Source organism: Anser brachyrhynchus, assembly GCF_964034855.1.
Source record: "Anser brachyrhynchus genome assembly, chromosome: W".
NCBI lineage: Eukaryota > Metazoa > Chordata > Aves > Anseriformes > Anatidae > Anser > Anser brachyrhynchus.
This window is the reverse complement of record NC_137704.1, coordinates 20,695,576-20,723,471: the sequence shown is the minus strand read 5'-3', so window position 1 is coordinate 20,723,471 and position 27,896 is coordinate 20,695,576. Positions and strand designations below refer to the sequence as shown.

The 27,896-nt window shown below is 47.0% G+C and overlaps 1 protein-coding gene and 1 long non-coding RNA gene across 2 annotated transcripts in view; one reads left to right on the top strand and one right to left on the bottom strand.

Annotated features, from left to right (window-relative positions):
• The window catches only part of LOC308184892, a 110,855-nt gene extending 106,903 nt beyond the window's left edge, over positions 1-3,952 (bottom strand). Inside the window, exon 1 of the long non-coding RNA XR_013943010.1 lies at positions 3,373-3,952. This is a non-coding gene — a long non-coding RNA (uncharacterized lncRNA). The remainder of the gene's footprint in view (positions 1-3,372) is intronic.
• The window catches only part of LOC308184725 (kinesin-like protein KIF2A), a 374,830-nt gene that overhangs the window by 329,283 nt on the left and 17,651 nt on the right, over positions 1-27,896 (top strand). The window lies entirely within an intron of this gene.

Sequence of the window (27,896 nt, the reverse complement as noted above, 5' to 3'; positions counted from 1 at the left end):
TGGAGAGGAAATCAAAATTCCTTCATATTTTAATAATCTGGCATCGGTGATCCATTTCTCTGCCTTTTGTTGCAATACCCCACGTATATTGTGTGGAGATATTACTTTGATTTCCCCCCCAAAAGTGATCTTCTGTGCTTCCTCTACTAACAAGGCAGCAGCTACCACTACCTGCAAACAATTTGGCCAACCCCGGCTAACTGGGTCCAATAATTTAGACAAATAGGCCACAGGTTTTTTACTCCCTGCCCATTCTTGGGCCAGCACTCCGTATGCTGTGCTTTCTGCACTGTTCACAAACAGAAAAAACGGCCTCCTTAAATCTGGTAAGCTTAACACTGGGGGGCGTGCTAGTTCCTCTTTTAACTTGTTCAGTCGTTCCTCATCTTCCCTGGTCCATTTCAACAACCTGTCTCTAGTTAGTTTATCATAGAGAAATTTTACCTTTCCACTATAATCCTCTACCCATTGTCTACAATAGCCTATTAATCCCAGTAATTGCCGTACCTGCCTTTTAGTTCGTGGGGACGTTAAAGCCAATATTCCACTGATTCTGTCTGGGTCTAACTTCTTAGTTCCCCTACTTAACTGGTGCCCCAGGTATTTTACCTCTTGCTCCACAAATTGTAATTTTGATTTTGAAACTTTTAGTCCCTGTAAGCTGAGGAAATTTAACAGCCGTATACTTGCTTGTCTAACAGCAGTTTCATCCTTTCCTGCTAGTAGTAAATCATCTACGTATTGTACTAAGGTTACTCCTGGTACCCTGTCATAATCCTGCAAAATTCGTTCTAATGCTTGTCCAAATAAGTTGGGGGATTTGGTGAACCCCTGGGGAAGTACTGTCCACCGCAATTGTTGTTTTTGGTGGGTATCCGGATCTTCCCATTCGAAAGCGAAATAATCTCTGCTCTTTTCTTCCAGGGGACACGCCCAGAACGCATCCTTCAAATCTATCACGCTATACCATCGATCCTCTGGGTGTAAATGACTTAGCAGGGTATGGGGGTTGGCTACCACTGGAAATCTAGTTACTGTTCTTTTATTAATTTCTCTTAAATCGTGAACCAATCAATATTTACCATCTTTTCTCTTTACTGGCAAAATTGGGGTATTAAAGGGGGACATACAGGGTTCTAATAACCCCTGTTGTAGCAATCTGTCGATCTCAGGCTTTAACCCTCATCTGCCTTCCTCAGACAAGGGATATTGCTTAATTCGTATTGGCACACCTGGGTTGGTTATAGTCACCTTAAAAGGTGTAATATCTAATCTTCCCACACTTTCTGGAGTATACCAAACTTCTGGATTTATATCTTGCTCATCCTCTACTCTCAGAGGACATCATTTAACTTTCAATTCTTTATCTACTACTTTCAGACTTATACCTAATTCTATTATTAAGTCCCTACCCAATAAATTATAATCTGCCTCAGGTACCAAAAGTAAAGACCCTATTCCCAGTTTCCAATTTGATTCAATTAGCACTTCTTTTATAACGGGGACCCCAAACGGTTCCCCTTTGGCCCCAATCACCTGCACCTTCTCCGTTGATATTTCGCACCCCCAAGGCAGAAATTGGACCGTAGATTTTTCAGCACCTGTATCTATGAGAAACTCTACCTCTTCTCGCTGGGGACCTACTTTTAATTTTATCAAGGGCTCAGTCTTTTTCCGGGTCCCCAGCAAATAGAGCCCCTGACACCCCTAATCCTCCTTAAACATCCTTTCATCTTCCATCCTCTGTCGGCATTCCCTTTTCATGTGACCCTTTTTATTACAATAAAAGCAGATCACATCCCTCGGCCTTCGGCCAGCTGGCTTGTCTTCTCCCACCGGTCTCCGATAACCCACTCCAGACCCCTTTTTACACTCAACTCTCCTCTGTCCTTCCCTGACCGCCGCCACCATCATTCACACCTGCTTTCTCTCCTTCTTATTCTCTCTCCTAACAAACACTTTCTGCGCCTCTCTTAACAATTCGTCCAAACCCCGATCCTGCCAATCTTCTATCTTCTCTAATTTCTTCCTAATATCCATCCAGGATTTTGCTACGAATTGAGTTTTCAGCAGGGCCTCTCCCACAGGAGTCCCCGGGTCCACCCCTGAATATAGCTGCAGGCTTTTATGCAGCCTCTCTAGCCATTCCGTAGGGGTTTCATCCTTTTTTTGTTGTTCGCTAAAGACCTTATTGATGTTGTGACCTCTTGGGACTGATTCCCTAATTCCTTGCATAGTAATGGTTCTTAAATCTTGCATATGACCACGGTGTACGGGGTCCTGATTATTCCAATTAGGTCTCTGCAGTGGCCATTTAACATCTGCAGCTGGACCTTGCTGATGCTGTTGATCCCAGATTCGCATCCCCGCCCTCCTAATCATTCCCCTCTCTTCTGAGGTAAATAAAATCCCCAATATAGATTGCACCTCCTCCCAAGTATACACGTTGGGTCCTAGGAATTGATCCACTCGTTCTGCTACTCCAAGGGTGTCTTCCAATAAATTTCCCATCTCTTTCTTAAAATCACGGACATCCCCGGAATTAATGGGGACCGCCACATACCCCATTTCAGGTTGCGAACCTCCCATAGATATTTCTCTCAACGGATAAAGCCCTCCCCACACTCTCAGATTTCTGAGATTTCTGTCTTCGTCTTCTAGTTCGGCTTCTAGTTACTGGTCCCTGGATGATTGGATCGACATCACTGTCCGACTCCCCTGAGGACTGTGAGTTAGAAGGCCCTGGAGGGGCTGTGGGCAGGATATAGGGAGGTGGTGATGTCGGGACCTTCAATTCCCGGTTCTTTTTCTTACGTTTCTCCTCCCCTCCTTTTTCTTTTAAAGGATACAAATTAACTCGATTCCCCGAGCCAATCCAAAAGCTCGCATATTTGCTCTCTTCTAAACAAAAAGGTTCCTTTGCATTCACATAAACATTTAAGGCTTGGCACACCCAGTCGTCAAACGACCCAAATACGGGCCAATAAAGACGGTCGCCTCGAATTTGCTTACCTCCCCAAACTTCAACACAGTAATGAATCATTTTTACTTTATCCTTTCCCCGCCTAGAAGGGGAATCACTCCAATTCTTAATCATTAACCCCAGTGGGCTATGTGGGGGAATAGGGGGCAACCTAACACTAGGCATTACCCCACCCATGGGACCAGAAGGCTTACTCTTCTTCTGTCCCATCTTCCGGAGTGCCTTCACACACACACACAGCCGCTTCCCCCTTGTCATGGCCCAGTCCCTCGCGGGATGTGGGAACCGCACTACTGAGGGGTCCGCACTCGCTTCGTGATTGGACGTCTCACACAGACGCACTCCGGGATCACCAACCCCAACCGAACGGCTCACCGGCCTATACTTACCCACCCCGTGGGTCTTCATTCGGCCTTCGTGCACAAAGATTACCTAGGGGTTTTGCCGGCTTTATTTGCTTGCTGCCCGAAATTTAGGGTTCGTCGGTGTAATGGGTAAAGCCTTGTTTGTTCATTAAATATTGCTGATGGGAAGGTTTTCAACGATTAACTGCTTATACCCCCAATATCCTGTTGAAGGAAAAAACAAGTATAGGAATTTCCTGTTAAGTTAACAATTGCAGTAGAAACCAGCTCCAAAAAAAAAAAAAGGAAGGGGCACAATGGCATTCCCCCCCCCCGCGTGGGAACACACATATCAGCAGCAAAGTCACGACCCCAACGCAGAGGAAGACGACGATCTTCATCCTCACGACCACCAGAGGACTGACGAAGACCCCCTAGCAACAGGCCTTGCAGTGTAAGAAGACACCAGGATGTGCCACTAAAAACCCGGAACCACAAGACTATAAATCGAGACTCTGGTGGGCTTAGGGGTGCACGCCGTTGGCGGAGCAGGAGACTCCCCGGCCGCCCAGCGCTGTTTTATTTATCGCTGCTTGCTGAATTGCTCAAATAAATTAAAATTCGGTCTACCTTACCCACGATGTGTCGGGAATGATTTCTACCAAACTAATTTATAACAAATTGGTGCCGTGACTCGGATAGTGGTAGCTTGGCTGGATCCCTCCCAGGGGAGGCGTGCCCCGCTGATTCTGCGGTCCCTGTCTGGAGGTCCCCAAGCCAACGCACCCCTACCAACGAACCTAAAGTTCCAGCGATAAGTAAATAAACAACCGGTAACCCCTTAATCGTTGTGCACGAAGCTCCGAACGAAGACTCAGGAGTGAGTAAGTATAGGCCGGTTATCCGTTCGGTTGGGGTTGGGAATCCCAGAGTGTGCCTGTGTGAGACGTCCAATCAAGGACGAAGCGAGTGCGGACTCCCTGGTAGTGCGGTTCCCACCTCCCGCGAGGGACTGGGCCACGAACGGGAGGTGAAGTCTGTGTGTAGGCACTCTGGAAGATGGGACAGAAGAAGAGCAAGTCTTCTGGTCCCATGGGTGGGTCGGAACCCAAGGCTAGGTTGCCCCCGATACCACCGGAAAGCCCGTTAGGGTTAATGATTAAACATTGGAATGATTACCCCTCTAGGCGGGGTAAGGACAAAGTTAAGATGATACATTATTGTATGGAAGTTTGGGGTGGGAAGCGAATTAGGAGTGACCCATTATATTGGCCAGTGTTTGGATCCCTTGAGGATTGGATCTGTCAGGCTCTAAACATTTATGTGAATTTGAAGGAGCCTTTCAGCCTAGAGGAGAGTGAGTATGCACACTTATGGATAGGATCTGAGACCCGAGCCAACTTGTACCCATTAAAAGAAAAAGGGGGGAGGAAAAGGAATGAACGAAGTGAGGAGGAAGTCCCACTTTCACCCCCCCCCTTATTTATCTCCTTCTCCACCTCCAACTCCCCCTACGGCTCCGAATTACCATACTGATTCTGATTTGACCACGGACACCCCTCGGAGTACTAGACGGGTAACTCGGAGCCAAACTAGAAATCGAGAAGATGGGGGTAGACTATATCCCCTAAGAGAGATTGCAATGGGAGGGCCCCAGCCCAGCATGGGATATGTCTCCATCCCCCTAAATACGGGAGACGTCAGAGAATTCAAGAAGGAAATGGGAAATCTCTTAGAAGATCCTCTTGGAGTCTCTGAGCGAGTAGACCAGTTCTTGGGGCCTAATGTTTAAACCTGGGAAGAACTCCAGGCCATTTTAGGTATATTATTCACTGCAGAAGAGAGGAACATGATCCGGAGGGCTGGAATGCGAATCTGGGACCAGCAACACCAGCAGGGTCCTGCGGGAGACCTTAAATGGCCCCTACAGAGGCCTAACTGGAATAACCAAAATGAACAAGATAGGGTTCATATGCAGGATTTAAGGACTATTATTGTACAAGGTATAAGGGAGTCAGTCCCTAGAGGACAAAATATAAATAAGGCCTTTAGTGAATATCAGAAGAAGGATGAAACTCCCACAGAATGGCTGGAGAGATTAAGGAAGAATCTCCAGCTTTATTCGGGACTGGACCCTGGTACACCGGTGGGACAGGCCCTGTTAAAAACGCAAAATCATGGGGGGATATCAGGCAGAAATTAGAAAAATTAGAGGATTGGCAGGATAGAGGGATGGATGAACTGCTGAGAGAAGCTCAGAAGGTATATGTGCGCAGAGAAGAAGAGACTCAGAAAAGGCAGGCCAGGATTCTAGTGGCAGCGGTCCGGGAAGGACAAAAAGGGCTCCCCCCTTGCCCGATGGGTGTTCCGCTACTACGAAAAAGACCCCTGAGGAGCCAGAGGGATCAGAGGGATCCAAGACAAATAGAATGTTTTTATTGCCAAAAGAAGGGACATGTGAAAAAGGACTGCAGAAAACGCTTACAAGACGAGCGAATGTTTAAAGAAGATTAGGGGAGTCAGGGGCTCCATCTACTGGGGACTTCTGGTATAACGGAGCCCTTGATAAAATTGAAGTTAGGTCCCCAGCATCAAGAAGTGGAGTTCCTTGTGGACTCTGGGGCAGAAAGATCGACTGTCCAAATGGTACCCCGGGGATGTCAACCTTCCTCGGAGAAATTACAGGTGATAGGAGCAAAAGGAGAGCCCTTTAGGGTCTCAGTAATAAAAGGGGTGGAAATAGAGACCCCAGCCCAAAGTTGCACAGGATCCTTTTTATTAGTACCAGAAGCTGAATATAACCTGTTGGGAAGAGACTTAATGGTTAAGCTAAAAATTAATTTGGAGGTGAAAAATAAAGGTATTGAAGTTAAATTATATGCCCTCACAGTAAAGGATGAGGCAAAAATAAATCCCGAGGTATGGTATTCCCCCGAATCAGTAAGCCGCTTAAATATTAGTCCCTTTGAAGTCACTATCAGGAATCCTGAGATTCCCATCAGGGTAAAACAATACCCAATGTCTCAAGAAGGCAGGGAGGGGCTGCACCCAGTAATCAAGAGGTTACTACAACAGGGATTACTGGAGCCTTGCATGTCACCTCATAACACTCCTATATTACCGATCAGGAAACCGGATGGCTCTTATCGGCTAGTCCAAGATTTGAGAGAAGTCAATAAAAGAACAATAACCAGATTTCCTGTAGTAGCTAACCCACATACTTTGCTAAGCCAGCTGTCCCCAGTGCAGAGATGGTATAGTGTCATAGACCTAAAAGATGCGTTTTGGGCATGTCCTTTAAAAAGGGAATGCAGGGATTATTTTGCTTTCGAGTGGGAAGACCCTGTAACCCATCGGAAACAACAATTAAGATGGACTGTGCTTCCCCAAGGATTCACGGAATCACCAAATCTATTCAGTCAGGCATTAGAACAAGTATTAGAGAACTATGAACCGAATCCTGAAGTAACCTTAGTCCAATATGTGGATGATTTGTTGTTAGCAGGAGAGAGTCAGGAGGCAGTCAGAACAGAAAGTATCAAGCTACTAAACTTCTTGAGCTTAAAGGGACTAAAAGTATCAAAGTCAAAATTACAGTTTACGGAGGAAGAGGTGAAATATTTAGGACATTGGCTAAGTAAAGGCACTAAGAAACTAGACCCCGAACGAGTAAATGGGATTTTGTCACTACAAGCGCCAAAAAGCAAAAGACAAGTTAGGCAGCTGCTGGGATTGTTAGGATATTGTCGGCAATGGATTGAAAATTATAGTAGTAAGGTGAAGTTTTTGTATCAGAAACTGGTTGGGGAAGGATTAATGAAATGGAGCCAAAGCGATGAGCAAAGCCTGATAGACTTAAAAATGGATTTAGTGAACGCTCCCGTGTTAAATTTACCCGATGTGAAGAGACCCTTTTATCTATTTATTAACACAGAGGAGGGGACAGCGTTCGGGGTCTTAACTCAAGACTGGGCGGGAAAAAAGAAACCCGTGGGATATCTTTCTAAACTTTTGGACCCTGTGAGTAGGGGATGGCCCACCTGTCTCCAGGCAGTGGTTGCGGCTGCGCTCTTGGTGGAAGAAGCACATAAAATCACCTTTGGGGGCGAATTAAGAGTATTGTCACCTCACAATATAAGGGGGATCCTGCAGCAAAAGGCTGACAAATGGATAACTGATGCACAGCTCCTGAAATATGAAGGCATCTTAATCTCCTCACCTAAATTGGAGCTTGAAACGACAGCTCTACAAAACCCGGCGCAATTCTTATATGGGGAACCAAAAGGAGACATATCCCACGACTGCTTGCGTAATATAGAAGAACAGACAAAAATTAGGCCAGACCTAGAGGAGGAGGAACTGGCCGAAGGGGAGAAGCTGTTTGTGGATGGTTCGTCACGGGTGGTCGAGGGAAAAAGGAGGTCAGGATATGCAATTATCAATGGAGAAAACTTCTTTGTAATAGAGTCAGGACCTCTGAGTCCCAGTTGGTTGGCCCAAGCATGCGAACTATATGCAGTATTAAGGGCCCTACAAATGTTAAAAGGTAAAATTGGAACCATATATACTGATTCCAAGTATGCTTTTGGGGTAGTGCATACTTTTGGAAAAATTTGGGAAGAAAGGGGCCTAATAAACTCTCAAGGTAAGGGATTGATTCATCAGGAATTGATCACTGAAATTTTGCAGGCTTTGAGAGGGCCAATAGGAATAGCAGTAGTACATTTGAGAGGACATCAAAAGGGATTGAATCCACTAGTTAGGGGAAACAACCTAGCTGATCAGGAAGCCAAAAGGGCAGCGCTGATGATGATATATACCAAGGAGAATCGGAAAGATTGCCCATCTTGTGGGAAGGATTTAACCGAGTTCCCCTGTTATGATTGTTGGAAGGATTATGGAACAGAGGCAGTGCACTGTAGATGTAACAACCCTCGATATAGCTACTGCCATCTCCATGGGGAACAACATTTCATCCTCAGCTTCACTGTGCAAGAGAAAGACAAATTAACTCAAATGGGTGTGAAGGAAATAACTGAAGGTAAATGGGAACTCCCTGATGGCCGAGAGGTTCTCCCGAAATCTTTGGCCCTGAGGGTTATGCAGAACTTCCACGAAAAAACTCACTGGGGAACTCAAGCGCTGGTGGACCAATTTGCTACGAAGTATATGTGTATTGGTATATACAATATCGCTAAGAGAATAGTTAATGAATGTATGATCTGCCAAAGAGTAAATAAGCAACAACTAAGAGAGAGGCCTTTAGGGGGAAGAGAATTAGCCCATAGACCATTTGCTAGAATTCAAATAGATTTCACAGAGCTGCCAAAGGTGGGACGATATAAATACTTACTGGTAATGGTTGACCACCTAACTCATTTTGTGGAAGCCTTTCCAGTAGCCCGAGCTACAGCTCAGACGGTGGTAAAGATACTGTTGGAGAACATAATCCCTCGATATGGATCGATCGAGGCAATAGACTCCGACAGGGGGCCGCATTTTGTCTCAAAATTAGCCAGAAACACTCTCTCCTCTCTGGGGACCAAATGGGAATATCACACCCCGTGGCATCCACAAAGTTCGGGAAAGGTAGAGAGGATGAATGGGGAAATAAAAAAACAATTAACCAAGTTGATGATAGAAACAAAAACCTCATGGGTAAAATGCCTTCCATTGTCTTTACTAAACCTAAGAACCCAGCCCCGAGCAGATGTAGGAATCTCCCCTTTTGAGATGTTATACGGGATGCCATATGATTTAGAGCTCCCAACCGATCACCCTCAGCTGGAAGAGTCCCAAATACAATCATATGTAGTACCACTTATGATTAGGAGGAGGCAGCTGCGCGAAAAAGGATTAGTGGTACAACGCCCCCCTCTAGAGATGGCCATACACAGGATCAAACCAGGAGACCAGGTTCTGATAAAGTCCTGGAAAGAGGCCTCCTTAACTCCTCGTTGGGAAGGACCCTACCTTGTTCTACTTACCACAGACACAGCTATCCGGACAGCCGAGAAAGGATGGACTCACGCCAGCCGAGTTAAAGGACCAATACCGGAGGAGCGGTGGAGAGTGACCAGCCGACCTGGAGATTTGAAGCTGATCCTGCAAAAAGGGACTGATGGGCGAATTCGCGATCGTATGACTCATAACCCTCTCTAAGGAATAAACAGGTTCATTGTAAATGGGAACTGGGAAGTAGGGGAGGGGAAATTCCTTAATGTGCCAAACCCCATACATCAGTAGGGTAATGTGCCTAAGGAGGAGTGAGTAACTGGGACTGGGAGTGGCTGGAACAGGAAAGACGGTACCTAGGCCCCTGAAGATTACTCTTGCTGCCGTGAAGAAAGTAAACCCCGCTGCTTGAGGCAACCAAGTAGGCGGGTGAGGCAGAGGGGTACAATGGTGGGGCAGATTATGTGGTACCCACCTCTATTTTGGATAATGGGATCTGGCCGAATGAACTGCCCTGGTACCCACCGTGACTCGAAACAACCTCCCCAGAATTATAAATGGACGTTGCCCTTCTGGTGTATGTTGGTGCTACCTCTCTTACTGAATATCCCCTGTCCAGCTGGAGCTGACGGGGGATATTTGCACCAGCCCTTTAGGTGGAGTTTAATTAGGTGGGAGGACCAAACTATCATTAAACAAGTAACTACGGCGGGTGCACCCAGTTTTCTCACATCCCTTTGTCAACTGGCACCCATAAGTCCGTGTCTGAACCAAATAGGTTTCTACTTCTGCCCTAGCTCGAACCCAGGAAGGGGATACTGCAATTATCCCAACTCCTACTATTGTGCTTATTGGGGTTGTGAAACAATTGCTTCAGATTGGAGTCCTGGAGCGGGGAGGGATAAGTTCCTAACTGTAGGATATGGACCCTATGGATGTAGGCCTCCGAGCCGAGACTGGAGCGGAGGGATCCGAATGCCCTATGGAGACTGTGAACAAATGTATGTTAATATAACGAATCCAACTGACCCAGCCTGGTTTACAGGGAAAACGTGGGGTGTGAGATATTGGGAACCTGGAGCCGATAGAGGAGGTTTAATATTTATAAAAAAGGAGGTTGTACCACCGGAACCTGAATTGATGGGACCCAACCCGGTATTGAACCCAAGTTTGGATAGAGAGGGTATCAAGAATAATACCAGGAATGTCACTGTTAATAATGACCCTATTGTCCAGAGTCTCGAGAACGACAACGGGAAAAATTCCCTGTGGAAATTAATGCAGGTAAGCTACCAGCTGTTAAACGCCACCAGCCCTAATCTGACTGAGCGGTGCTGGCTCTGTTATGGGGTAAGGCCGCCCTTTTATGAAGCTGTAGGGGTCAATGAGAAGGCCCGGCGGATAAATGGATCCAATCCCTTGCAATGTACGTGGGGGAAAGAGAGTCAGAGCATAACGATGACCCAAGTAACTGGGAAGGGGAGATGCGTGGGACAAGTCCCACCCGATAAAATGCACTTGTGTGCAAATCAAACTAATGTCGGAAGTATAAAAAAAACCGGCGAAATGGTTATTACCTGCAGAGAATGCTAGGTGGGTATGCTCAAAGACGGGAGTTACCCCTTGTCTATCCCTGGACTTGTTCGATGAGTCTGTAGAATTCTGTGTTCAAGTAATAATTATTCCAAAGATACTCTACCACCCAGAGAGTTTTATGTATGACAATCAGATCAATCAAGAACACCATTTGACAAAACGGGAACCAATTTCCACATTGACCGTGGCTACCCTAATAATTTGGGGGGGTGCAGGGGCAGGCACAGGGGTTGCCTCATTAATCAAACAAGGAAAAGAGATCACCTCTCTGAGAGTGGCTGTGGATGAAGATTTAGCCAGAATTGAAAAATCTATCAGTGCTTTAGAAAAATCTGTAAGATCGTTATCCGAAGTAGTATCACAGAATCGCAGAGGACTAGATTTATTGTATTTACAACAAGGAGGGTTGTGCGCCGCACTCAAGGAGGAATGTTGTGTATATGCTGACCATACTGGAATTGTGAGAGATACCATGACCAAACTTCGAGAAGGATTGGAAAAGAGAAAAAGAGAGCGGGAGGCCCAACAAAGCTGGTACGAGTCCTGGTATAATCACTCGCCGTGGCTCACCACTCTGTTGTCAACAATAGCTGGCCCGCTGATTTTATTAACCCTAGGACTAACGTTTGCGTGGGAACACACATATCAGCAGCAAAGTCACGACCCCAACGCAGAGGAAGACGACGATCTTCATCCTCACGACCACCAGAGGACTGACCAGGATGTACCACTAAAAACCCGGAACCACAAGACTATAAATCGAGACTCTGGTGGGCTTAGGGGTGCACGCCGTTGGCGGAGCAGGAGACTCCCCGGCCGCCCAGCGCTGTTTTATTTATCGCTGCTTGCTGAATTGCTCAAATAAATTAAAATTCGGTCTACCTTACCCACGATGTGTCGGGAATGATTTTTACCAAACTAATTTATAACAGTCGGTAGAGGGCTTGAACGGGAATAGTCCCAGCGAAGGCCGCCGAAATCGGCGGGGCGTGCACCCCTAAGCCCACCAGAGTCTCGATTTATAGTCTTGTGGTTCCGGGTTTTTAGTGGCACATCCTGGTGTCTTCTTACACTGCAAGGCCTGTTGCTAGGGGGTCTTCGTCAGAAGTATCTGAATATTAGAAATATCCTCTCCTGAGGTAGTCTATGCCAAGGATGCACAGAGCCTCCGGGCCAGTCACAATGGGGTGCTTTTGCCACTCATTCCCAGTTAGACATATAAATGGGTTCTGCCCCTTTATAGCTTTGTGGCGTTACAGTACACTGTGCACTGATGTCCACTAGTGCCTTATTTTCCCGTGGGTCTGATGTGCCAGGTCATCTAATCCACACAGTCCAATAAAGCCGATTGTCCCTTTCCTCCCCATCTGGAGGCAGGGCCACTCCAATCCTGGTCATAGTACTCAATACCTGTGTCTCGGCTGTGGAGAAGCATTCTCAAGAGGTCCACCAACTCCACAAACTCAAAAGAGAAAGCTTTGGAGAAACTTGACCAAGAGGTTCACCAACCTAAAGAGACTATATCTTCCTTCCCACTTTTACGATCCAGAGTCTTAGCTATCATGAATAAGTGTCCTGCTGCTTAAGAAAGGGGATATATTGAGTACAAACCATGTGCCACCCTGTGCACGTGCCACCTGCATGACCATGGAGAGGACTTGAGAGAATGGGATGGAAAATCTACCTTGACCCTAGATGAAAGGGTATGTGAGTTGCAAAGAAAAACAATTGCAGAAGTGGGGGAGGTCTTCTGAGAAAATTGCTGCTCCAGTTTCCAGTTTGTAGTGTGCAGTCCCCCAGAGACAGTAATGAATACTATGGAATACATGGACTGTCCAGAGGGCAGGGATTTCAGCATATCACCAGAGGAGAAGGAAATGTGCTGAAGAAGCCCCACTGTATAATAAACTACCGTCAAATGAGAAGTAACATGCCCTGTTAACTGATGGGTCCTGCTGTACTGTTGGAAAGCATCGGAGATAGAAGTCTTCAGCATGGAACCCTACACAACTAACTGCAGAAACTGTTGAAGGAGAAGATGAATTGAGCCAATATGTAGAAGTGAAAGCCATCCATCTGGCTTTAGATATTGCTGAACGAGAGAAGCGGCCAGTTCTCTATCTCTATACTGATTCATGGATGGTGGCAAATGCCCTGTGGGGGTGGTTGCAGCAATGGAAAAAAATCAACTGGAGGCACAGAGGGAAACCCATCTGGGCTGCCGCATAGTGGCAAGATATTGCATCCCAGGTAGAGAACCTGGTTGTAAAAGTACAGCACGTAGATACTCACATACCCAAGAATCAGGCCACTGAAGATCATCAAAGCAACCAGCAGGTGGATCAGGCTGCAAAGAATGAAGTGGCTCAGGTGGATCTGGACTGGTAACATAAGGGTGAATTACTGATAGCCTGGTGGGCCTATAATAAGTCACCTCAGATAAGTCACCTCCAGCAATTATTCCAGATAATCCACCCTGTGACTATAGTCACTCAAGCTTCACAATATTTAGAAGGAATTGGGGACATCATGTGTTTTCTTGTAGTGAGGATTATTAATTACATGGGAAATGCATAGACGAGTTAAGTGTTTCACCATAATGAAAAGTTTAACATAGAGGGAGATTGCCAATATGAAACACTATACAGTGAATATTAATAAAACAACAGGGTGAAGCATCTTGTTGAAGATTCCTGTGGCAGTTGGTGACCATCCCCAAGAAGTGTCCCACCATTTATGTTCTCCAACTTTCTTTACTCTTTCCAATACCTGATGTATTTCTTCTACATCATGATGGACAATAATCATTTTTTTTGTCCATTTTCTCGAACTCGCTTCAGCAACCACTTCAGGTACTCATGTTTTATCAGTCGTCCCACCAAGGTGAGATTCATTCCAGTGGGGTAGGCAGCAGATCGTTAATTAGCATATAGCTGGATTGTAGCAATTGGCAAGAGGTGACAGGAGCTGAGTAACTAAAATCACATACTTGTATCTGCAGTAGTATTATCTGCGGCGACTGAATGCATGGACTCTTACTGTGATCAAGTAAGAGTCTTTATTGCAACCTGGCTATGCTCCTTTTATACACTTTCCTTCCAGAGATTTTCCTTCCAAAAAAAAACTCCAGCCCCCCCTTTATAGTCCTTTAATCCTTGTATTTCTCAAGCTGGTAGGTACCTTATCGCAACCTCCTGTTCCCATGCCAGGTTTTGGTCACACTTCATTACTGATCTCCTGAGGTCCCTTCCAGCCCCTACAGTTCTGTGATTTTGTGATTCTGTGATTCCTTCAGAGGGGGCGCTTCCTGAACTGCAGATGGTTTGTTGGGTGTAGGTTGGAACAACAGAGTACCATCTATGTCCTTTTGCAGTTTAGACATTTTAATATTACCCTTGGTAATCAGCATGATTTCATTAATTCCTTCCAGATAAGCATACTGCTTACGAATCGTGGGTGTCTGGGCAATACCAGCAGGTGGTCCCTTATGGACTACATCTAGGAGGCAGAAAGGTCCCCAAATGATAACACACTGCTCTCTTCTTATCTGTTCCCTCAACTTTACCACTCTGATTAGAGACAGCAAACCCTTCTCAGGATTTGAATATCTCCTTTCGGCATTGTTGAAAGAGTGGGGAGCCCAGAACTGGACACAGTACTCCAGGTGAGGCCTGACCAGGGCAGAGTAGAGGGGGAGGATCACCTCCCTTGACCTGCTGGCCACGCTCCTTTTAAATGCATGCCATTGGCCTTCTTGGCCACCAGGGCACACTGATGGCTCATGGCCAACTTGTTGTCTACCAGGACCCCCAGGTCCTTCTCCGCAGAGCTCCTCTCCAGCAGGTCATCCCCCAGCCTGTACTGATACATGCTGTTGTTCCTTCCCAGGTGCAGGACTCTACGCTTGCTCTTGTTAAACTTCATTTGGCTTCTTCCTGCCCATCTCTCCAGCCTGTCCAGGTCTCGCTGAATGGCAGCACAGCCTTCTGGCATGTCGGCCACTCCTCCCAGCTTTGTGTCATCGGCGTACTTGCTGAGGGTGGACACTATTCCCTCATCAAGGTCGTCGATGAAGATGTTGAACAAGACCGGACCCAGCACCGACCCCTAGGGAACACTGCTAGTCACAGGTCTCCACCCAGACTCTGCGCCACCAATCACCACCCTCTGAGCTCAGCCAGTCAGCCAGGTCTCAACCCACCTTACTGTCCTCTCATCTATCCCACACTTCCTCAGCTTTGCTAGCAGGATATCGTGGGAGTTCAGTCCCATGATTTTCCCTTTTTGATCAAATTGTATAAGGGACAAGCAGCAATGGAAAAGCCAGGAATATGTTGGTGCCAGTAACCTAAAGCTCCCAATACTTGTAACTCCTTTATGCTAGAGGGGGTCTGTCCCTGTTGCATTTTTTCTAGGGTGTACGGAGGAATAGAAGCAGCTCCTTTAATCCACCAGACTGCAGGTGCACCGGGATCTTCGGCGAGGCTCTACGCGGGGGAGCGCGGAGCGGCGCGACGGGGCGCGCTCCCTGCCGGGAGCATCGCGCGAATTTCAGCGGCCGCTGTATGGAAGTCCTCCACCGGCCACGGCCGCGCACGCCACTCCGACGACTACAGGAAGGAGGACGGCAGAGCATGACACAGGTGGGGCGTTTCCACAGGGACTGACATGATGAAGGAGGGAAGGCTCCGTCCCCTCCGCCTCTCCTCACGGTAGCGGAGGTTATGCTGCAGGGCGCTCCCCAGTTACTCCCGCAGGTGCCAGGCTATCGCCCACATCAGCTGCACTCACTGCCGTGAACGGCGAGGCCCCGGGCGGGACGAGGCGACGAGCGGCTCAGGCCCGCACCCCTCCTGAGGGCGGCGGCGGCGGGGGAAGGAGCTGCCCGAACCTGCGGGGTCAAGCGCAGCGGGTGGCTCCACGCGGCGGATGCGTGTGCATGAGCTCTGCACCGAGCGGGCGCAGGAAGCGCCCCCACTCCACCGCCTCCATCTTCCAGGGCAGCAAGACCTCGTCGCATGGCCGCGACAGTGAACGCCTGGGGAGTGGCTCTGAGAGCGCCTACCAGACCCAGAGAGCCCTGGATGACTGCAAGAAGGTGGGTAACGCAAAAGGGCTTGCCGTAATTTTTATCTTTTCCGAGTGTTCTCGTCGTTGGCGGCGGTGCCTCTGCTCCCGCCGTCTTGCCTATTCCCATCACATGGAGTTGCATTATTTTTACAACTGCAGTCCCCGTCGGGGGTGCTGCCCTGCTGCCTAACTCATAGCGATTCAAATGCGGGAGGTGGGAGGGAAAAGCAAGATCTCTGGGGATCCAGCTGGGTGCTGGGGGATAGGCAGGGTCGGTACCGGAGTCCAGCTCCTGGTCCTGCAGGAGCCCTCAGCCCAGCAGCTGCCGTTGCGGCACTGCCAAGCAGCTGGAGTTGCTTTTTGCTAGATCTGGCCAAATTTGTCCCCAGACTTCCACACGCTGAAGCTTAAACAGGTAAACAGTTGCATCAGCGCACTCTCTGCTTGCTGTCTTGGTGCGCAAAAAACACACTCTTGCCCTAAAATCTTTCTCAGACAGGATCCAGAATTTGAGGCCCCAAAATTCTGTGCCTGACATGAGTGGTATCTACTCCCCAGAGTAGCTGGTCACAATTGTAAAATCTCAGGTCAAGCACCCATATCCATGTTATTTTTGCACTGTCACATCATGGTATGGCATTTTTCCTCATTCATGCTCAGAATGCTTGGAACCTGACACTTTCTTCCAAATCAGTGTCATACACCTGGTATCTGGATAGGCTAGACATCAGGAAGAGGTTCTTCGCCAAGAGGGTGGTCACACGCTGGAACAGGCTCCCCAGGGAAGTAGTCACTGCACCAAGCCTGTCTGAATTTAAGAAGCATTTGGACTGTGCATTTAGTCACATGGTCTAAAATTTTGGGTAGACCTGTGTGGTGCCAGGAGTTGGACTCGATGATCCTTATGGGTCCCTTCCAACTCGGGATATTCTATGATTCTATGATTCTATCTGGATCCTTGGGCTACAGCCAGCTGGGCATTGGGCCCCAGAATTGCTCACCTCACCCATCACAGAAATAGAGACAAATGAAGTTGCTGCTATTTTACCTTGAAAAATCTGAATCTTGCTGCACCTATCCAGCAGCATTGGAAATGTGTCTGCTGCTTCTGTTCTGCTGGACTCTGGCAATACTTTTCTCTAATACTGCAAATTGTGCTGTCAAATATCCACTCTGATACTTCAAAATCACTAGCAGTACACAAAGGCTGCCACAGTAGCTCTATAAATATATCCAACAAGTGCATTCTACTAGGTCCTGGCTTTTTTCTCATTCCCAAGAGCTTAATTTGGTTAGTTAAACAGAAGTGCTAGCTTTGTTTTTCACTCTTTATCTGGTAGAATTTACTGATTTACAGATGGATTGTCAAGATGCAGTGAGATTCAGGAGATAAAACAAGTGCTTTTTCTTTTGTTCTGTCTCGATGTTGCAATATCAGTATGGTTTTGTTTTCCTTAGCAATGCTGAGGTGGCTACATGTGTTCTCTAGACAGGGGATATCAGGTGAGAACTGGCAAAATGTGTCTGGTTTACCAGTTGCAGGATGAGAAGGTTTTTTCTTTTCCTTAATGCAGAATAATTATGCCATGACACAATGGCGTAATACTCCTACATAGGACTTTTTTTTTCCCCATTGGTTTCTTGCATCCTCTTAAGCTAGAGAATAAAAGTGCGGAAGCCACAAAGCCACGTTGAGTAGAGTATGGGTGTTGTGTTTGGGGTTTTGTTCAGTGTGTGCTTTTTGGGGGGAGTGGGGTTTGCAGGTATACTAGAATGCACTAGGATTGTTTTGCTGCTCCGGAAACAGCGAAACCTAGTTGCTACTCTTAAAATGAAATTTGAGAAAGCATAGCCAAAAGATGTATCCTGAAACTAGTTCCTAGTTATACAGAGTACGCATGAAAAGCCAGAATGTGACACCTCAGGAGAAATGACTTGTTTATTTTCTGTTTCTGATTATGAGAATTTGAGGGCTTTACATTTGGTATAACTGATAGAATTCAGGTGCCAGACCCAGGTTTTTAACATGCTTGCATGCTGGGTGTTGTGGTTTAACCCGGCTGGCAGCTAAACACCACACAGCCGTTCGCTCACCCTCCCCCCTCCCTCTCTGGGATGGGGGAGAGAAACGGGAAAGTGAAGCCGGTGAGTTGAGATAAAGACAGTTTATTAAGACAGGAATATAATAATAACAATAATAATAATAATAGTGATAATGAGAATAGTATTAATAATAATAATGTGTAAGAAAACAAGTGATGCACAATGCAATTGCTCACCGCCCGCTGACCGATGCCCAGCCTATCCCCGAGCAGCCGGCCCCCCACCCCGGCCAGCCACCCCTATATATTGTTTAGCATAACGTCAGATGGTATGGAATACCCCTTTGGCCAGTTTGGGTCAGCTGTCCTGGGTCTGTCCCCTCCCAGCTCCTGCTGCACCCCTAGCCTGCTCGCTGGCAGGACAGAGCAAGAAGCCGAAAAGTCCTTGGCTTGGTGTAAGCACTGCTCTGCAACAATTAAAACGTCAGCATGTTATCAGCACTCTTCTCATCCTAATCCAAAACATAGCACCCTACCAGCTACTAGGAGGAAAATTAACTCTATACTAGCCAAAACCAGGACAATATCCACCCCTCATTACATACCATCTATGTCATTTTCAGGTACCAGACTTTCCAATACATCCCAATTAATCACCACTTTTCCTGTCCTTCGATATATATACACACAGTTATCATTCTTTAAGTCTATGCACCATCCCTCTAAAAAGTCCACTGAGTTTGTTTAGTCCACGACCTTGAGCTCCATCTGTCATAACAGTCCTTCAAGGCAGGAAAGATGGTGTATGGTGTTGGATTTTTGCATGCTGAAGCCAGATCTGGTTTCGTCATTGCTGTGCTTGACCGATTCTGTCACTGCTGCACTTTGTTCAGTTCTGTGGTGGTTTTACCCAGCTGGGCAGCCGAACTCCACCACAACCACTCTTTCACTCCCCCTCCTCAAAGGGAAAGGGGGAGAAAATATGATGAAAAGAGCTCAAGGGCTGAGATAAGGACAGGGAGATCACTCAATAATTATTGTCACGGGAAAAACAGACTCAGCATAGGTAGATTAATATAATTTATTACCTATTACTAACAGGCTAGACCAGTGAGAAACTAAAAGCAAACTAAAAATGACATGCAGAAAACGCACTCCACAATCAGTAAGATTGTAAAGTAGGTATGTTTATTCAGCACTGGGCAGCACAGGGGGTAGTCCCACCAAAGTCGTGTGCCCCTCAACACGGCAACTTGCCTTGGTTATATGCGGTAAAGAGTTACATATGCGTGAAGTTTCCCAATGGGCCTATACATATGCATGACATATCCCTACTTCATATTAAAATTAGTTCCAAGAAGTAATTTCCATAAACTCCTCCAATCTGTGCTTGCGCAGTGTCTCCTGGTGGTGGTCGCCGGGGGTCATGGGGATGAAGGCTGATAACTCTTCTTCATCACCACTAGTTGACCTCCTGTCTTTGTGCAGACTCAGCTGCTCCTTGGCTCTTGTCCAAACCACAGGATCGGTCTCAGCTGGTTCTTGAGACAGGTTCCCCGTTTTTATCAGGAACCATCCTTTGTGAGGGGCCCCAAGACTTCTTGTTTCGGTTAATTTGCACAGTAGTAAGCAAAGACATTAAGCAACATCTATTTTTAATACAATAATCTAGGTATTGATTAGTCAGCGTCCTGTCTACTAAGATTCTCTTAACTCCCTCTCTCAAAAACACCTTCCCCCCATCCAACCTCTTCTACATCCTCCCCCCGAGCAGCACAGGGGAACTGCGAACGAGGGCTGTGGTTAATTTGTAACACACTGTCTCCGCTGTTCCTTCACTGTCACTCTCTTCCCCTGCTCCAACGTGGGGTCCCTTCCACGGGATGCCGTCCTTCCCGATACCAAGTCAGAAGGACATATGTTTCTCTCCTCAGTTTGGGAAGGACGGCATCCCGTGGGAGGGACCCCACGTTGGAGCAGGAGAAGAGAGTGACCGAGAAGGAGAGACGGAGACAAAGTGCTATAGACTGACCACAACCCCCATTCCCTAGTAGACTGACCACAACCCCCATTCCCTAGTTCCTCTGCACTGCTCGGGGGGAGGAGGTGGAAGAGGGTGGATGGGGGGAAGGCGTTTTTTTTTTCTTTCCTTTGTTTCTCACTTCTCTAGCTAGTTAGTAATAGGCAATAAATCTTACTGTCTCCCTACTCTGAGTCTGTTTTGCTCATCACAATAATTATTGAGTGATCTCCCCATCCTTATCTCAACCCCTGAGCCCTTTGTGTCATATTTTCTCCCCCTTTCCCTTTGAGGAGGGAGAGAGACTGGCCATGGTGGAACACGGCTACCCACCCGAGTAAAACCACCACAGCCCTTTTTGGCACCCAACATGGGGCTTCTTCAGCACGGGCCACCTCCTCCTCTGGTGATATCCCAAAATATTTGCCTTCTGGCCAGTCCACAATCACTTCCAGGATTTCTGGGTGAACAATTAATACGGGGTGACTGGCCTTGGTGGGGTAACCACTGCTCAGGGTCTGGCTGGGCATCAGTCAGATTGTGGTAAGCAATTGTGCATCACTTGCTTTGTATATTATTATTATTATTATTCCTTTTCTGTCCTATTTAACTGCCTTTATCTTAACCCACGTTTTAACTTTTTTCCAATTCTCTCCCCCATCCCAAATAGCTGGGGGAGTGGCGCAGTTAGCGAACAGTTGTTTGGTGCTTAGCTGCCTACCAGGTTAAATCACAACAGAAAGAAAAAATATTATTTCACAGCAGTAGCTGGGAGAGAGGACCATGAAAATGTAGAGAGAAACAACCCTGCAGACACCAAGGTGAGTGAAGAAGGAGGGGGAAGAGGTGCTCCAAGTACCAGAGCAGAAGTTCCTCTGTGGCCTGTGGAGAGGACCATGGTGGAGCAGGCTGTCCCCCTGCAGCCCTTTGTGTACCACAGCAGAGCGGATATCCACGCTGCAGCCTGTGGAGAGGAGACCACACAGGTGTCCTGGTGAGAGCTGCCACCCATGGGGGACCCATTCTGGAGCAGTCCATTCCTGATGGACTGCACCCCGTGGTACAGACCATGGTATTGGAGCAATTCTTGAAGAACTGCAGTCTGTGGGAAGCCCATGTAGGATCAGTTCGGGAAGGACTGCATTCTATGGGAGGAATCCCATGTTGGAGCAGGGAAGAAAGTGAAGATGAAAGAGTGGCAGATGATGAAGTGTTATGGACTGACTACATCCCCCATTCCACATTCCCCTTCACTGCGTGGTGGGAGAAAGTAGAAGATGGTGGATGGGGGAAAGGTGTTTTTGGTTTGCTCTTGGTTTCTCACTGCTCTGTTCTGTTAGTAATAGGCATTAAATTGCATTACTCTCCCTATGCTGAATCTGTTTTGCCTGTGACAGTAATTGGTCAGTGATGTCCCTGTCCTTTTTTCAACCCTTGAGCTGTTTTTATCTTATTTTCTCCCCCTGTTCCTTTGAGGAGGGGGAGTGAGAGAGTGGTTGTGGTGGAGTTCAGCTGCCCATCAGTGTGAAACCACCACACTTTGATAATGATAATCATATGTTTTTTATTGTTGATTTTCATATTCTATTTTTAATATTCTTAATTCCTGCCGATGGGAAGTAGTGAATTCTTTCTTTTGCTTTTCTTGAGCACACAACTTTTGCTTTACCTAGTAAACTGTCTTTATCTCAACCCATGAGTTCACACACTTTTACCTTTCTGATTCTCTCCCCCATCCCACCTGGTGAGAGTGAGTGAGCAGCTGTGTGGTGCCTAGCTGCCTGCTGGGTTAAACCACAGCACAGTGAAATCTAACTGTCGTTCACTTGCTTTTGAAATCTGAAAATATTTGTCGTTTAAATGTTATTAAATCTTTACTTTTTAATCTTAGAACTACTGAAATATAAAAATAATATTTCAAAAAAGAAATATAGGTGTATGCATATATCTTAGTAGCAAGACTGTTTCCATTAGTATAGCTCATGCTGGTTGCTACTCCATTTCTGAACACCTGATCCATAATGAGTAGGAGACAGTAGAGATGTAGTGGCAAGGCATTTCTCATACTGACTAAACCAGAATTTTTATATAGGACTTTATTTCTGATAATCACAGGGGTCTACAGAACAACAATTGGCACTATGATGACTATGTATTTTGTTATTTATGCCACCTCTATAAAGCATATAACTTTTTAAAATGTTCCTGAAGATATAGTGGAAGGCCTATGTACTGGTCCAGGCATTTTTCCTATAGGAGTAAAGGCGATTATTTGGTTTTGGTATTTATGTGTTATTCTCAAATTCTCACAAGATTAGACTTTTGTTTGTTTGTTTGTTTCCCCTGAATACACAGAGGACTGCAATTTATGCATTTAATATAAAAACACAAACCCTACACATTTCTCCTATGCATCCATCAAGAAGTCTGCCAAACCACTATATGCCAAACACTGCATTTTCAAAGTAGCAAAGCACCGGTACATTTACAGACATTGTTTTCTTAAACATTTATTTGGCTAGAGCTGTATTTTCTCACTCGGTCTTACAGCTCCTCACAAATCCATGGTATGCTCTTTGCCATAGCTGTTCCTGTTCTACTTTGAATAATAGTAATGCTTTACATAAAGAGTTTAATCTTCACCATTCCATAAATAATGTACAGATTTATTATGTGTAAGAATTTCTTCTAATATTTTACTACCTAGTCATTTATGAAAATTGTCATAGGACATGTAGTTAGAGGGAATTTAAATAATATCATAAACCCTAACCTTTAATAATTAGTTCTTAAAAGTATTTTTAATTTATTTTTTTGTTTTGTGATTTCACACTTCTTCTGTTATGTTTCCTGAATGCGTTTCAAATTTTGTTTAAGTTTATACTTCATGTTTTGTTTAAACAACTACTTAAGAATGCCATCCAGAGATCTGTCCTGAGGCAGGATAGCTATGAGTGGCAGGGAGTGTGGGAGGATATAGGCAGGCATCTAGAGCAGTGGGCACCTCCAGTGCTTTGGAAATTCACCCCTGAGCAAGTACAAAATCCTCAAAAACTGTCAGAATGCTTGAAAATGGTGTGTCTTCACCCTGGCAATTCCAAAGAGACACAAATCACTGCAGCGTGCTGGGGCTTAGCCTATGCTTACCAAGCTGCAATTGATGCCACTATAACCCCAGTGACAGACCCTGCGGCCACTCCAAGCCCTATGAAAGGCACAGCGGTCGTTCCAACCCCAGCGGCCACTCCAAACCCTGTGACGGGCCCAGTAGCTGTTCCAACCCCTGTGACAATCCCTGCAGCTGTTCCAACCCCTGTGACGAGCTCTGCAGCTGTTCCAAATCGTGTGACAGGCCCCAAGGCTAGGCCAGGGAAACAGACTGCAGCAGTGTCATTTGCCTCTGTATCTAAGATGAAACGGTGGATGAGAAAGTCAGTTTGTTTAGAACGCAGAGGAATTCCTATTCAGACTGGGGAGGAAGACAACGATGAGATAGGCTACTCCAAAGTGGCTGGGCCATCACAGGAACAGAAGGACAAAGGGACAGATATCATAAGAGCATCAATAATTACCGAAGGCCTATATCAGCATAAGCTATGAGATACGCAAAAAGATTTCATTTGTTACCTAGGTGAGCACCTTGTCACCTGGCTGCTGGGACAGCAGAGCCAATAGTCTGAAATTAGAGGGCAGGGACGCTAGGCAGCTGGGATCCCTTGCTAAGGACGTAGGCATTGACAAAGCAATTGGAAATGGAGCACAAGTCTTCACCCTCTGGAGCCATCTCCTGTGAAGGAAAGGTATCCCTGCAAGGAAGATCTTGTATGTCAGCCAGGCAAGTAGACCACCATGGAGAGGGGAATTGTCCTGGTTCCAGTTAGGACAGAGTTAAGTAGCTCATAGTAGCTGGTAGGGTGCTATGTTTTGGATTAGGATGAGAAGAGCGCTGATAACATGCTGATGTTTTAATTGTTGCAGAGCAGTGTTTACACCAGGCCAAGGACTTTTCGGCTTCTTGCTCTGTCCTGCCAGCGAGCAGGCTGGGGGTGCAGCAGGAGCTGGGAGGGGACAGACCCAGGACAGCTGACCCAAACTGGCCAAAGGGGTATTCCATACCATCTGACGTCATGCTAAACAATATATAGGGGTGGCTGGCCGGGGTGGGGGGGCCGGCTGCTCGGGAATAGGCTGGGCATCGGTCAGCGGGTGGTGAGCAATTGCATTGTGCATCACTTGTTTTCTTACACATTATTATTGTTAATACTATTATCATTATCACTATTATTATTATTATTGTTATTATTATATTCCTTATATTCCTTATATTCCTGTCTTAATAAACTGTCTTTATCTCAACTCACCGGCTTCACTTTCCTGTTTCTCTCCCCCATCCCAGAGAGGGAGGGGGGAGGGTGAGCGAACGGCTGTGTGGTGTTTAGCTGCCAGCCGGGTTAAACCACAACAGTCCTTTTGGCGCCCAACGTGGGGCACGAAGGGTTGAGATATCGACAAATCTGACCAGAGTGTGTTAAACTAAAATTGGTATAAGTATTGGACCTGCTTAATAGTTGCTAGTCACGATGTTGATTGCCTTAATCTCCAGTCTGCTGTACCTGTATTCCAAATTGAGTTTTATGGTGCGTTACTTTCTGTATGTGCTCCCTGTTGCACTGTTTATCCTTTCTGGGCCCTGGTTTAAGATTGTTATGGTACTGTGCGGTGTAGCAATGGCTTATGAAATGATGAAATATCTGGTCACGACTTTAACCTGTTATTTGTACTCAGCACTGACGTCGACTCTATACTTTGGAACCCATATCTCGGAAACTATTAGCAATTACACCTATTGCCTGTATTCGTTAGGGAGCCAATCTGTGAAGGGGACAGGGGAAGACATGTTTCCCTACCTGTTCACTCTCCCTTTCTCCTTCACCACCACCCTCTTATCCCCCGAGCTAGTTACGGTGGCTCTCCGAGATGTTGAATATCCTTGGGATACTCAGACCAGCCTGCTCTTGTTGTTATGTCTCCTGAATGCGCTTCAGATTTTGTGGAGGGTTAAACAACTACTCAGGAATCTCATCCGGAGATCTGTCTTGAGGCGGGATAGTTGCGAGTGGCAGGGAGTGTGGGAGGATATGGGCAGGTTTCTAGAGCAGTGGTCACCTCCAGTGTTTTGGACATTCACCCCTGAACAACTGCAAAATCCTAAAAAGCTGGCAGAATGCTTGAAAAAAAGGTGTCATGACTCTGGCAGTTCCAAAGTGACACAAATCACTGTAGCGTGCTGGGGTCTGGCTTGTGCCTATCGAGCTGCAATTGATGCTACTAGCAACCTAGCTCCAGCTCCTGCAGCCGTTCCAGTTCCAGCCCCTGCAGCCACTCCAACTCCAGCTCCTGCAGCCGCTCCAGCTCCTGCAGCCGCTCCAGCTCCTGCAGCCGCTCCAGCTCCTGCAGCCGCTCCAGCTCCAGCCCCTGCAGCCACTCCAACTCCAGCTCCTGCAGCCGCTCCAGCTCCTGCAGCCGCTCCAGCTCCAGCTCCTGCAGCCGCTCCAGTTCCAGCTCCTGCAGCTACTCCAGCTCCAGCTCCTGCAGCCGCTCCAGCTCCTGCAGCCGTTCCAGCTCGTGCAGCCGCTCCAGCTCCAGCCCCTGCAGCCACTCCAGCTCCAGCTCCTGCAGCCGCTCCAGCTCCTGCAGCTACTCCAGCTGCAGCTCCTGCAGCCGTTCCGGCTCCTGCAGCCGCTCCAGCTCCAGCTCCTGCAGCCGCTCCAGCTGCAGCCCCTGCAGCCGCTCCAGCTCCTGCAGCCGCTCCAGCTCCTGCAGCTGCTCCCACTCCTGTGTCTGGGTCAGAGAAACGAGCTGTAGCAGTGCAAGTTGCCCCTGTAGACAAGGTGAAAAAATGGTATAGAGGCTCAGGTCGTTTAGAACGCAGACAGTCTTCTGCTAAGTCTGGGCATAGTGAAGACGAGGCTGGGCCATCAAAGGTGCAGGAGACTGAAGATGAGGATGAGGATGTCGAAAAATCAACAGTAACTACCCGGACTCCATACCAGCCATCAAAGGTGCAGGAGACTGAAGATGAGGATGAGGATGTCGGAAAATCAACAGTAACTACCCGGACTCTACACTGGCCATCAAAGGTGCAGGAGACTGAAGATGAGGATGAGGATGTCGAAAAATCAACAGTAACTACCCGGACTCTATACCAGCGTGAGCTACGAGATGTGCGAAAAGATTTTGGTCGCTGTATAGGCGAGCAGCTTGTCACCTGGCTGCTCCGGTGCTGGGACACGGGAGCCAATTATGTGGAATTGGAGGGCAAGGAAGCCAGGCGGCTGGGATCCCTTGCTAGGGACGCATGCATTGACAAAGCAATTGGAGATGGAGCACGATCTCGCAGCCTCTGGAGGCGTCTCCTGTCAGCTGTGAAGGAAAGGTATCCCTTCAAGGAAGAACTTGTATGTTTACCAAGCAAATGGACCACCATGGAGAAGGGAATTCAGTACCTGAGGGAATTGGCCGTACGGGAAGTAATTTATAAGGACCTAGACGACGCACAAACATCCGCAGATCCAGATGCAGTCCAGTGTACACCACCCATGTGGCGGAAGTTTGTACAGAGTGCACCATCATCATATGCCAGCTCATTGGCAATACTAGCCTGGAAAGCGGAGGAGAATCCCACAGTGAATGAAGTGACTAAAATACTCCGGCAGTACGAAGGAAATCTCTCCTCTTCCCTAAAGGCCTGTGTCTCAGCTGTGGAGAAACTCTCTGAAGAGGTCCACCAACTTAAAGAGAATTTATCTTCCCCTCCACCTGAACGAACCAGTGTCCACCAGCTAAAAGAGAATGCTTTGGAGAAACTTTCTGAAAAGATCCACCAACTTGAAGAAAGATTATCTTCCCCTCCACCTGAACGAACCAGTGTCCACCAGCTAAAAGAGAATACTTTGGAGAAACTTTCTGAAAAGATCCACCAACTTGAAGAGAGATTATTTTCCTCCCCACCTGTACAAACCAGTGTCTCAGCTATTAGGGGTAAACGTTCATCTATGCAAGGAAGACAATATGGTGGGCACACACACCGCGCCACCCTGTGGTTTTACCTACGTGACCATGGAGAGGACATGAGAAAATGGGATGGAAAATCTACTGCGACCCTAGAGGCACGGGTACGTGAATTGCAAAGGAAAACAATTGGGAAAAGGAGTTCTCTGAAAGGTTTGCTGCTCCAACTTCGAGCAGGCAGTCCTTTAAACACAGAAATGAAGATTCTGACCAGGACTAGAGGGGCCCTGCCTCCAGCCAGGGGGAGGAAAGGGACAATCGAGTTTATTGGACTGTGTGGATTTGATGGCCTGGCACGTCAGACGCACAGAAGTATAAGGCTTTAGTAGACACCGGTGCACAATGTACTCTAATGCCATCAAGCTATAAAGGGCCAGAGCCCATCTGTATTTATGGTGTGATGGGGGGATCCCAGCAGTTAACTGTATTGGAGGCTGAAGTGAGTCTAACCGGTAATGAGTGGCAAAAGCACCGTATTGTGACTGGCCCAGATGCTCCGTGCATCCTTGGCATAGACTATCTTAGAAGAGGATATTTCAAGGACCCAAAAGGGTTCCGCTGGGCTTTTGGCATAGCTGCTTTGGAAACAGAGGACATTAAACAGTTGTCTACCTTGCCTGGTCTCTCAGAGGACCCTTCTGTTGTGGGGTTACTGAGGGTTGAAGAACAGCAAGTGCCGATCGCTACCACAACTGTGCACCGGCGGCAATATCGCACCAACCGAGACTCCCTGAGTCCCATCCATAAGCTAATTCGTCAACTGGAGAGCCAAGGAGTGATCAGCAAGACTCATTCACCTTTTAATAGTCCCATAT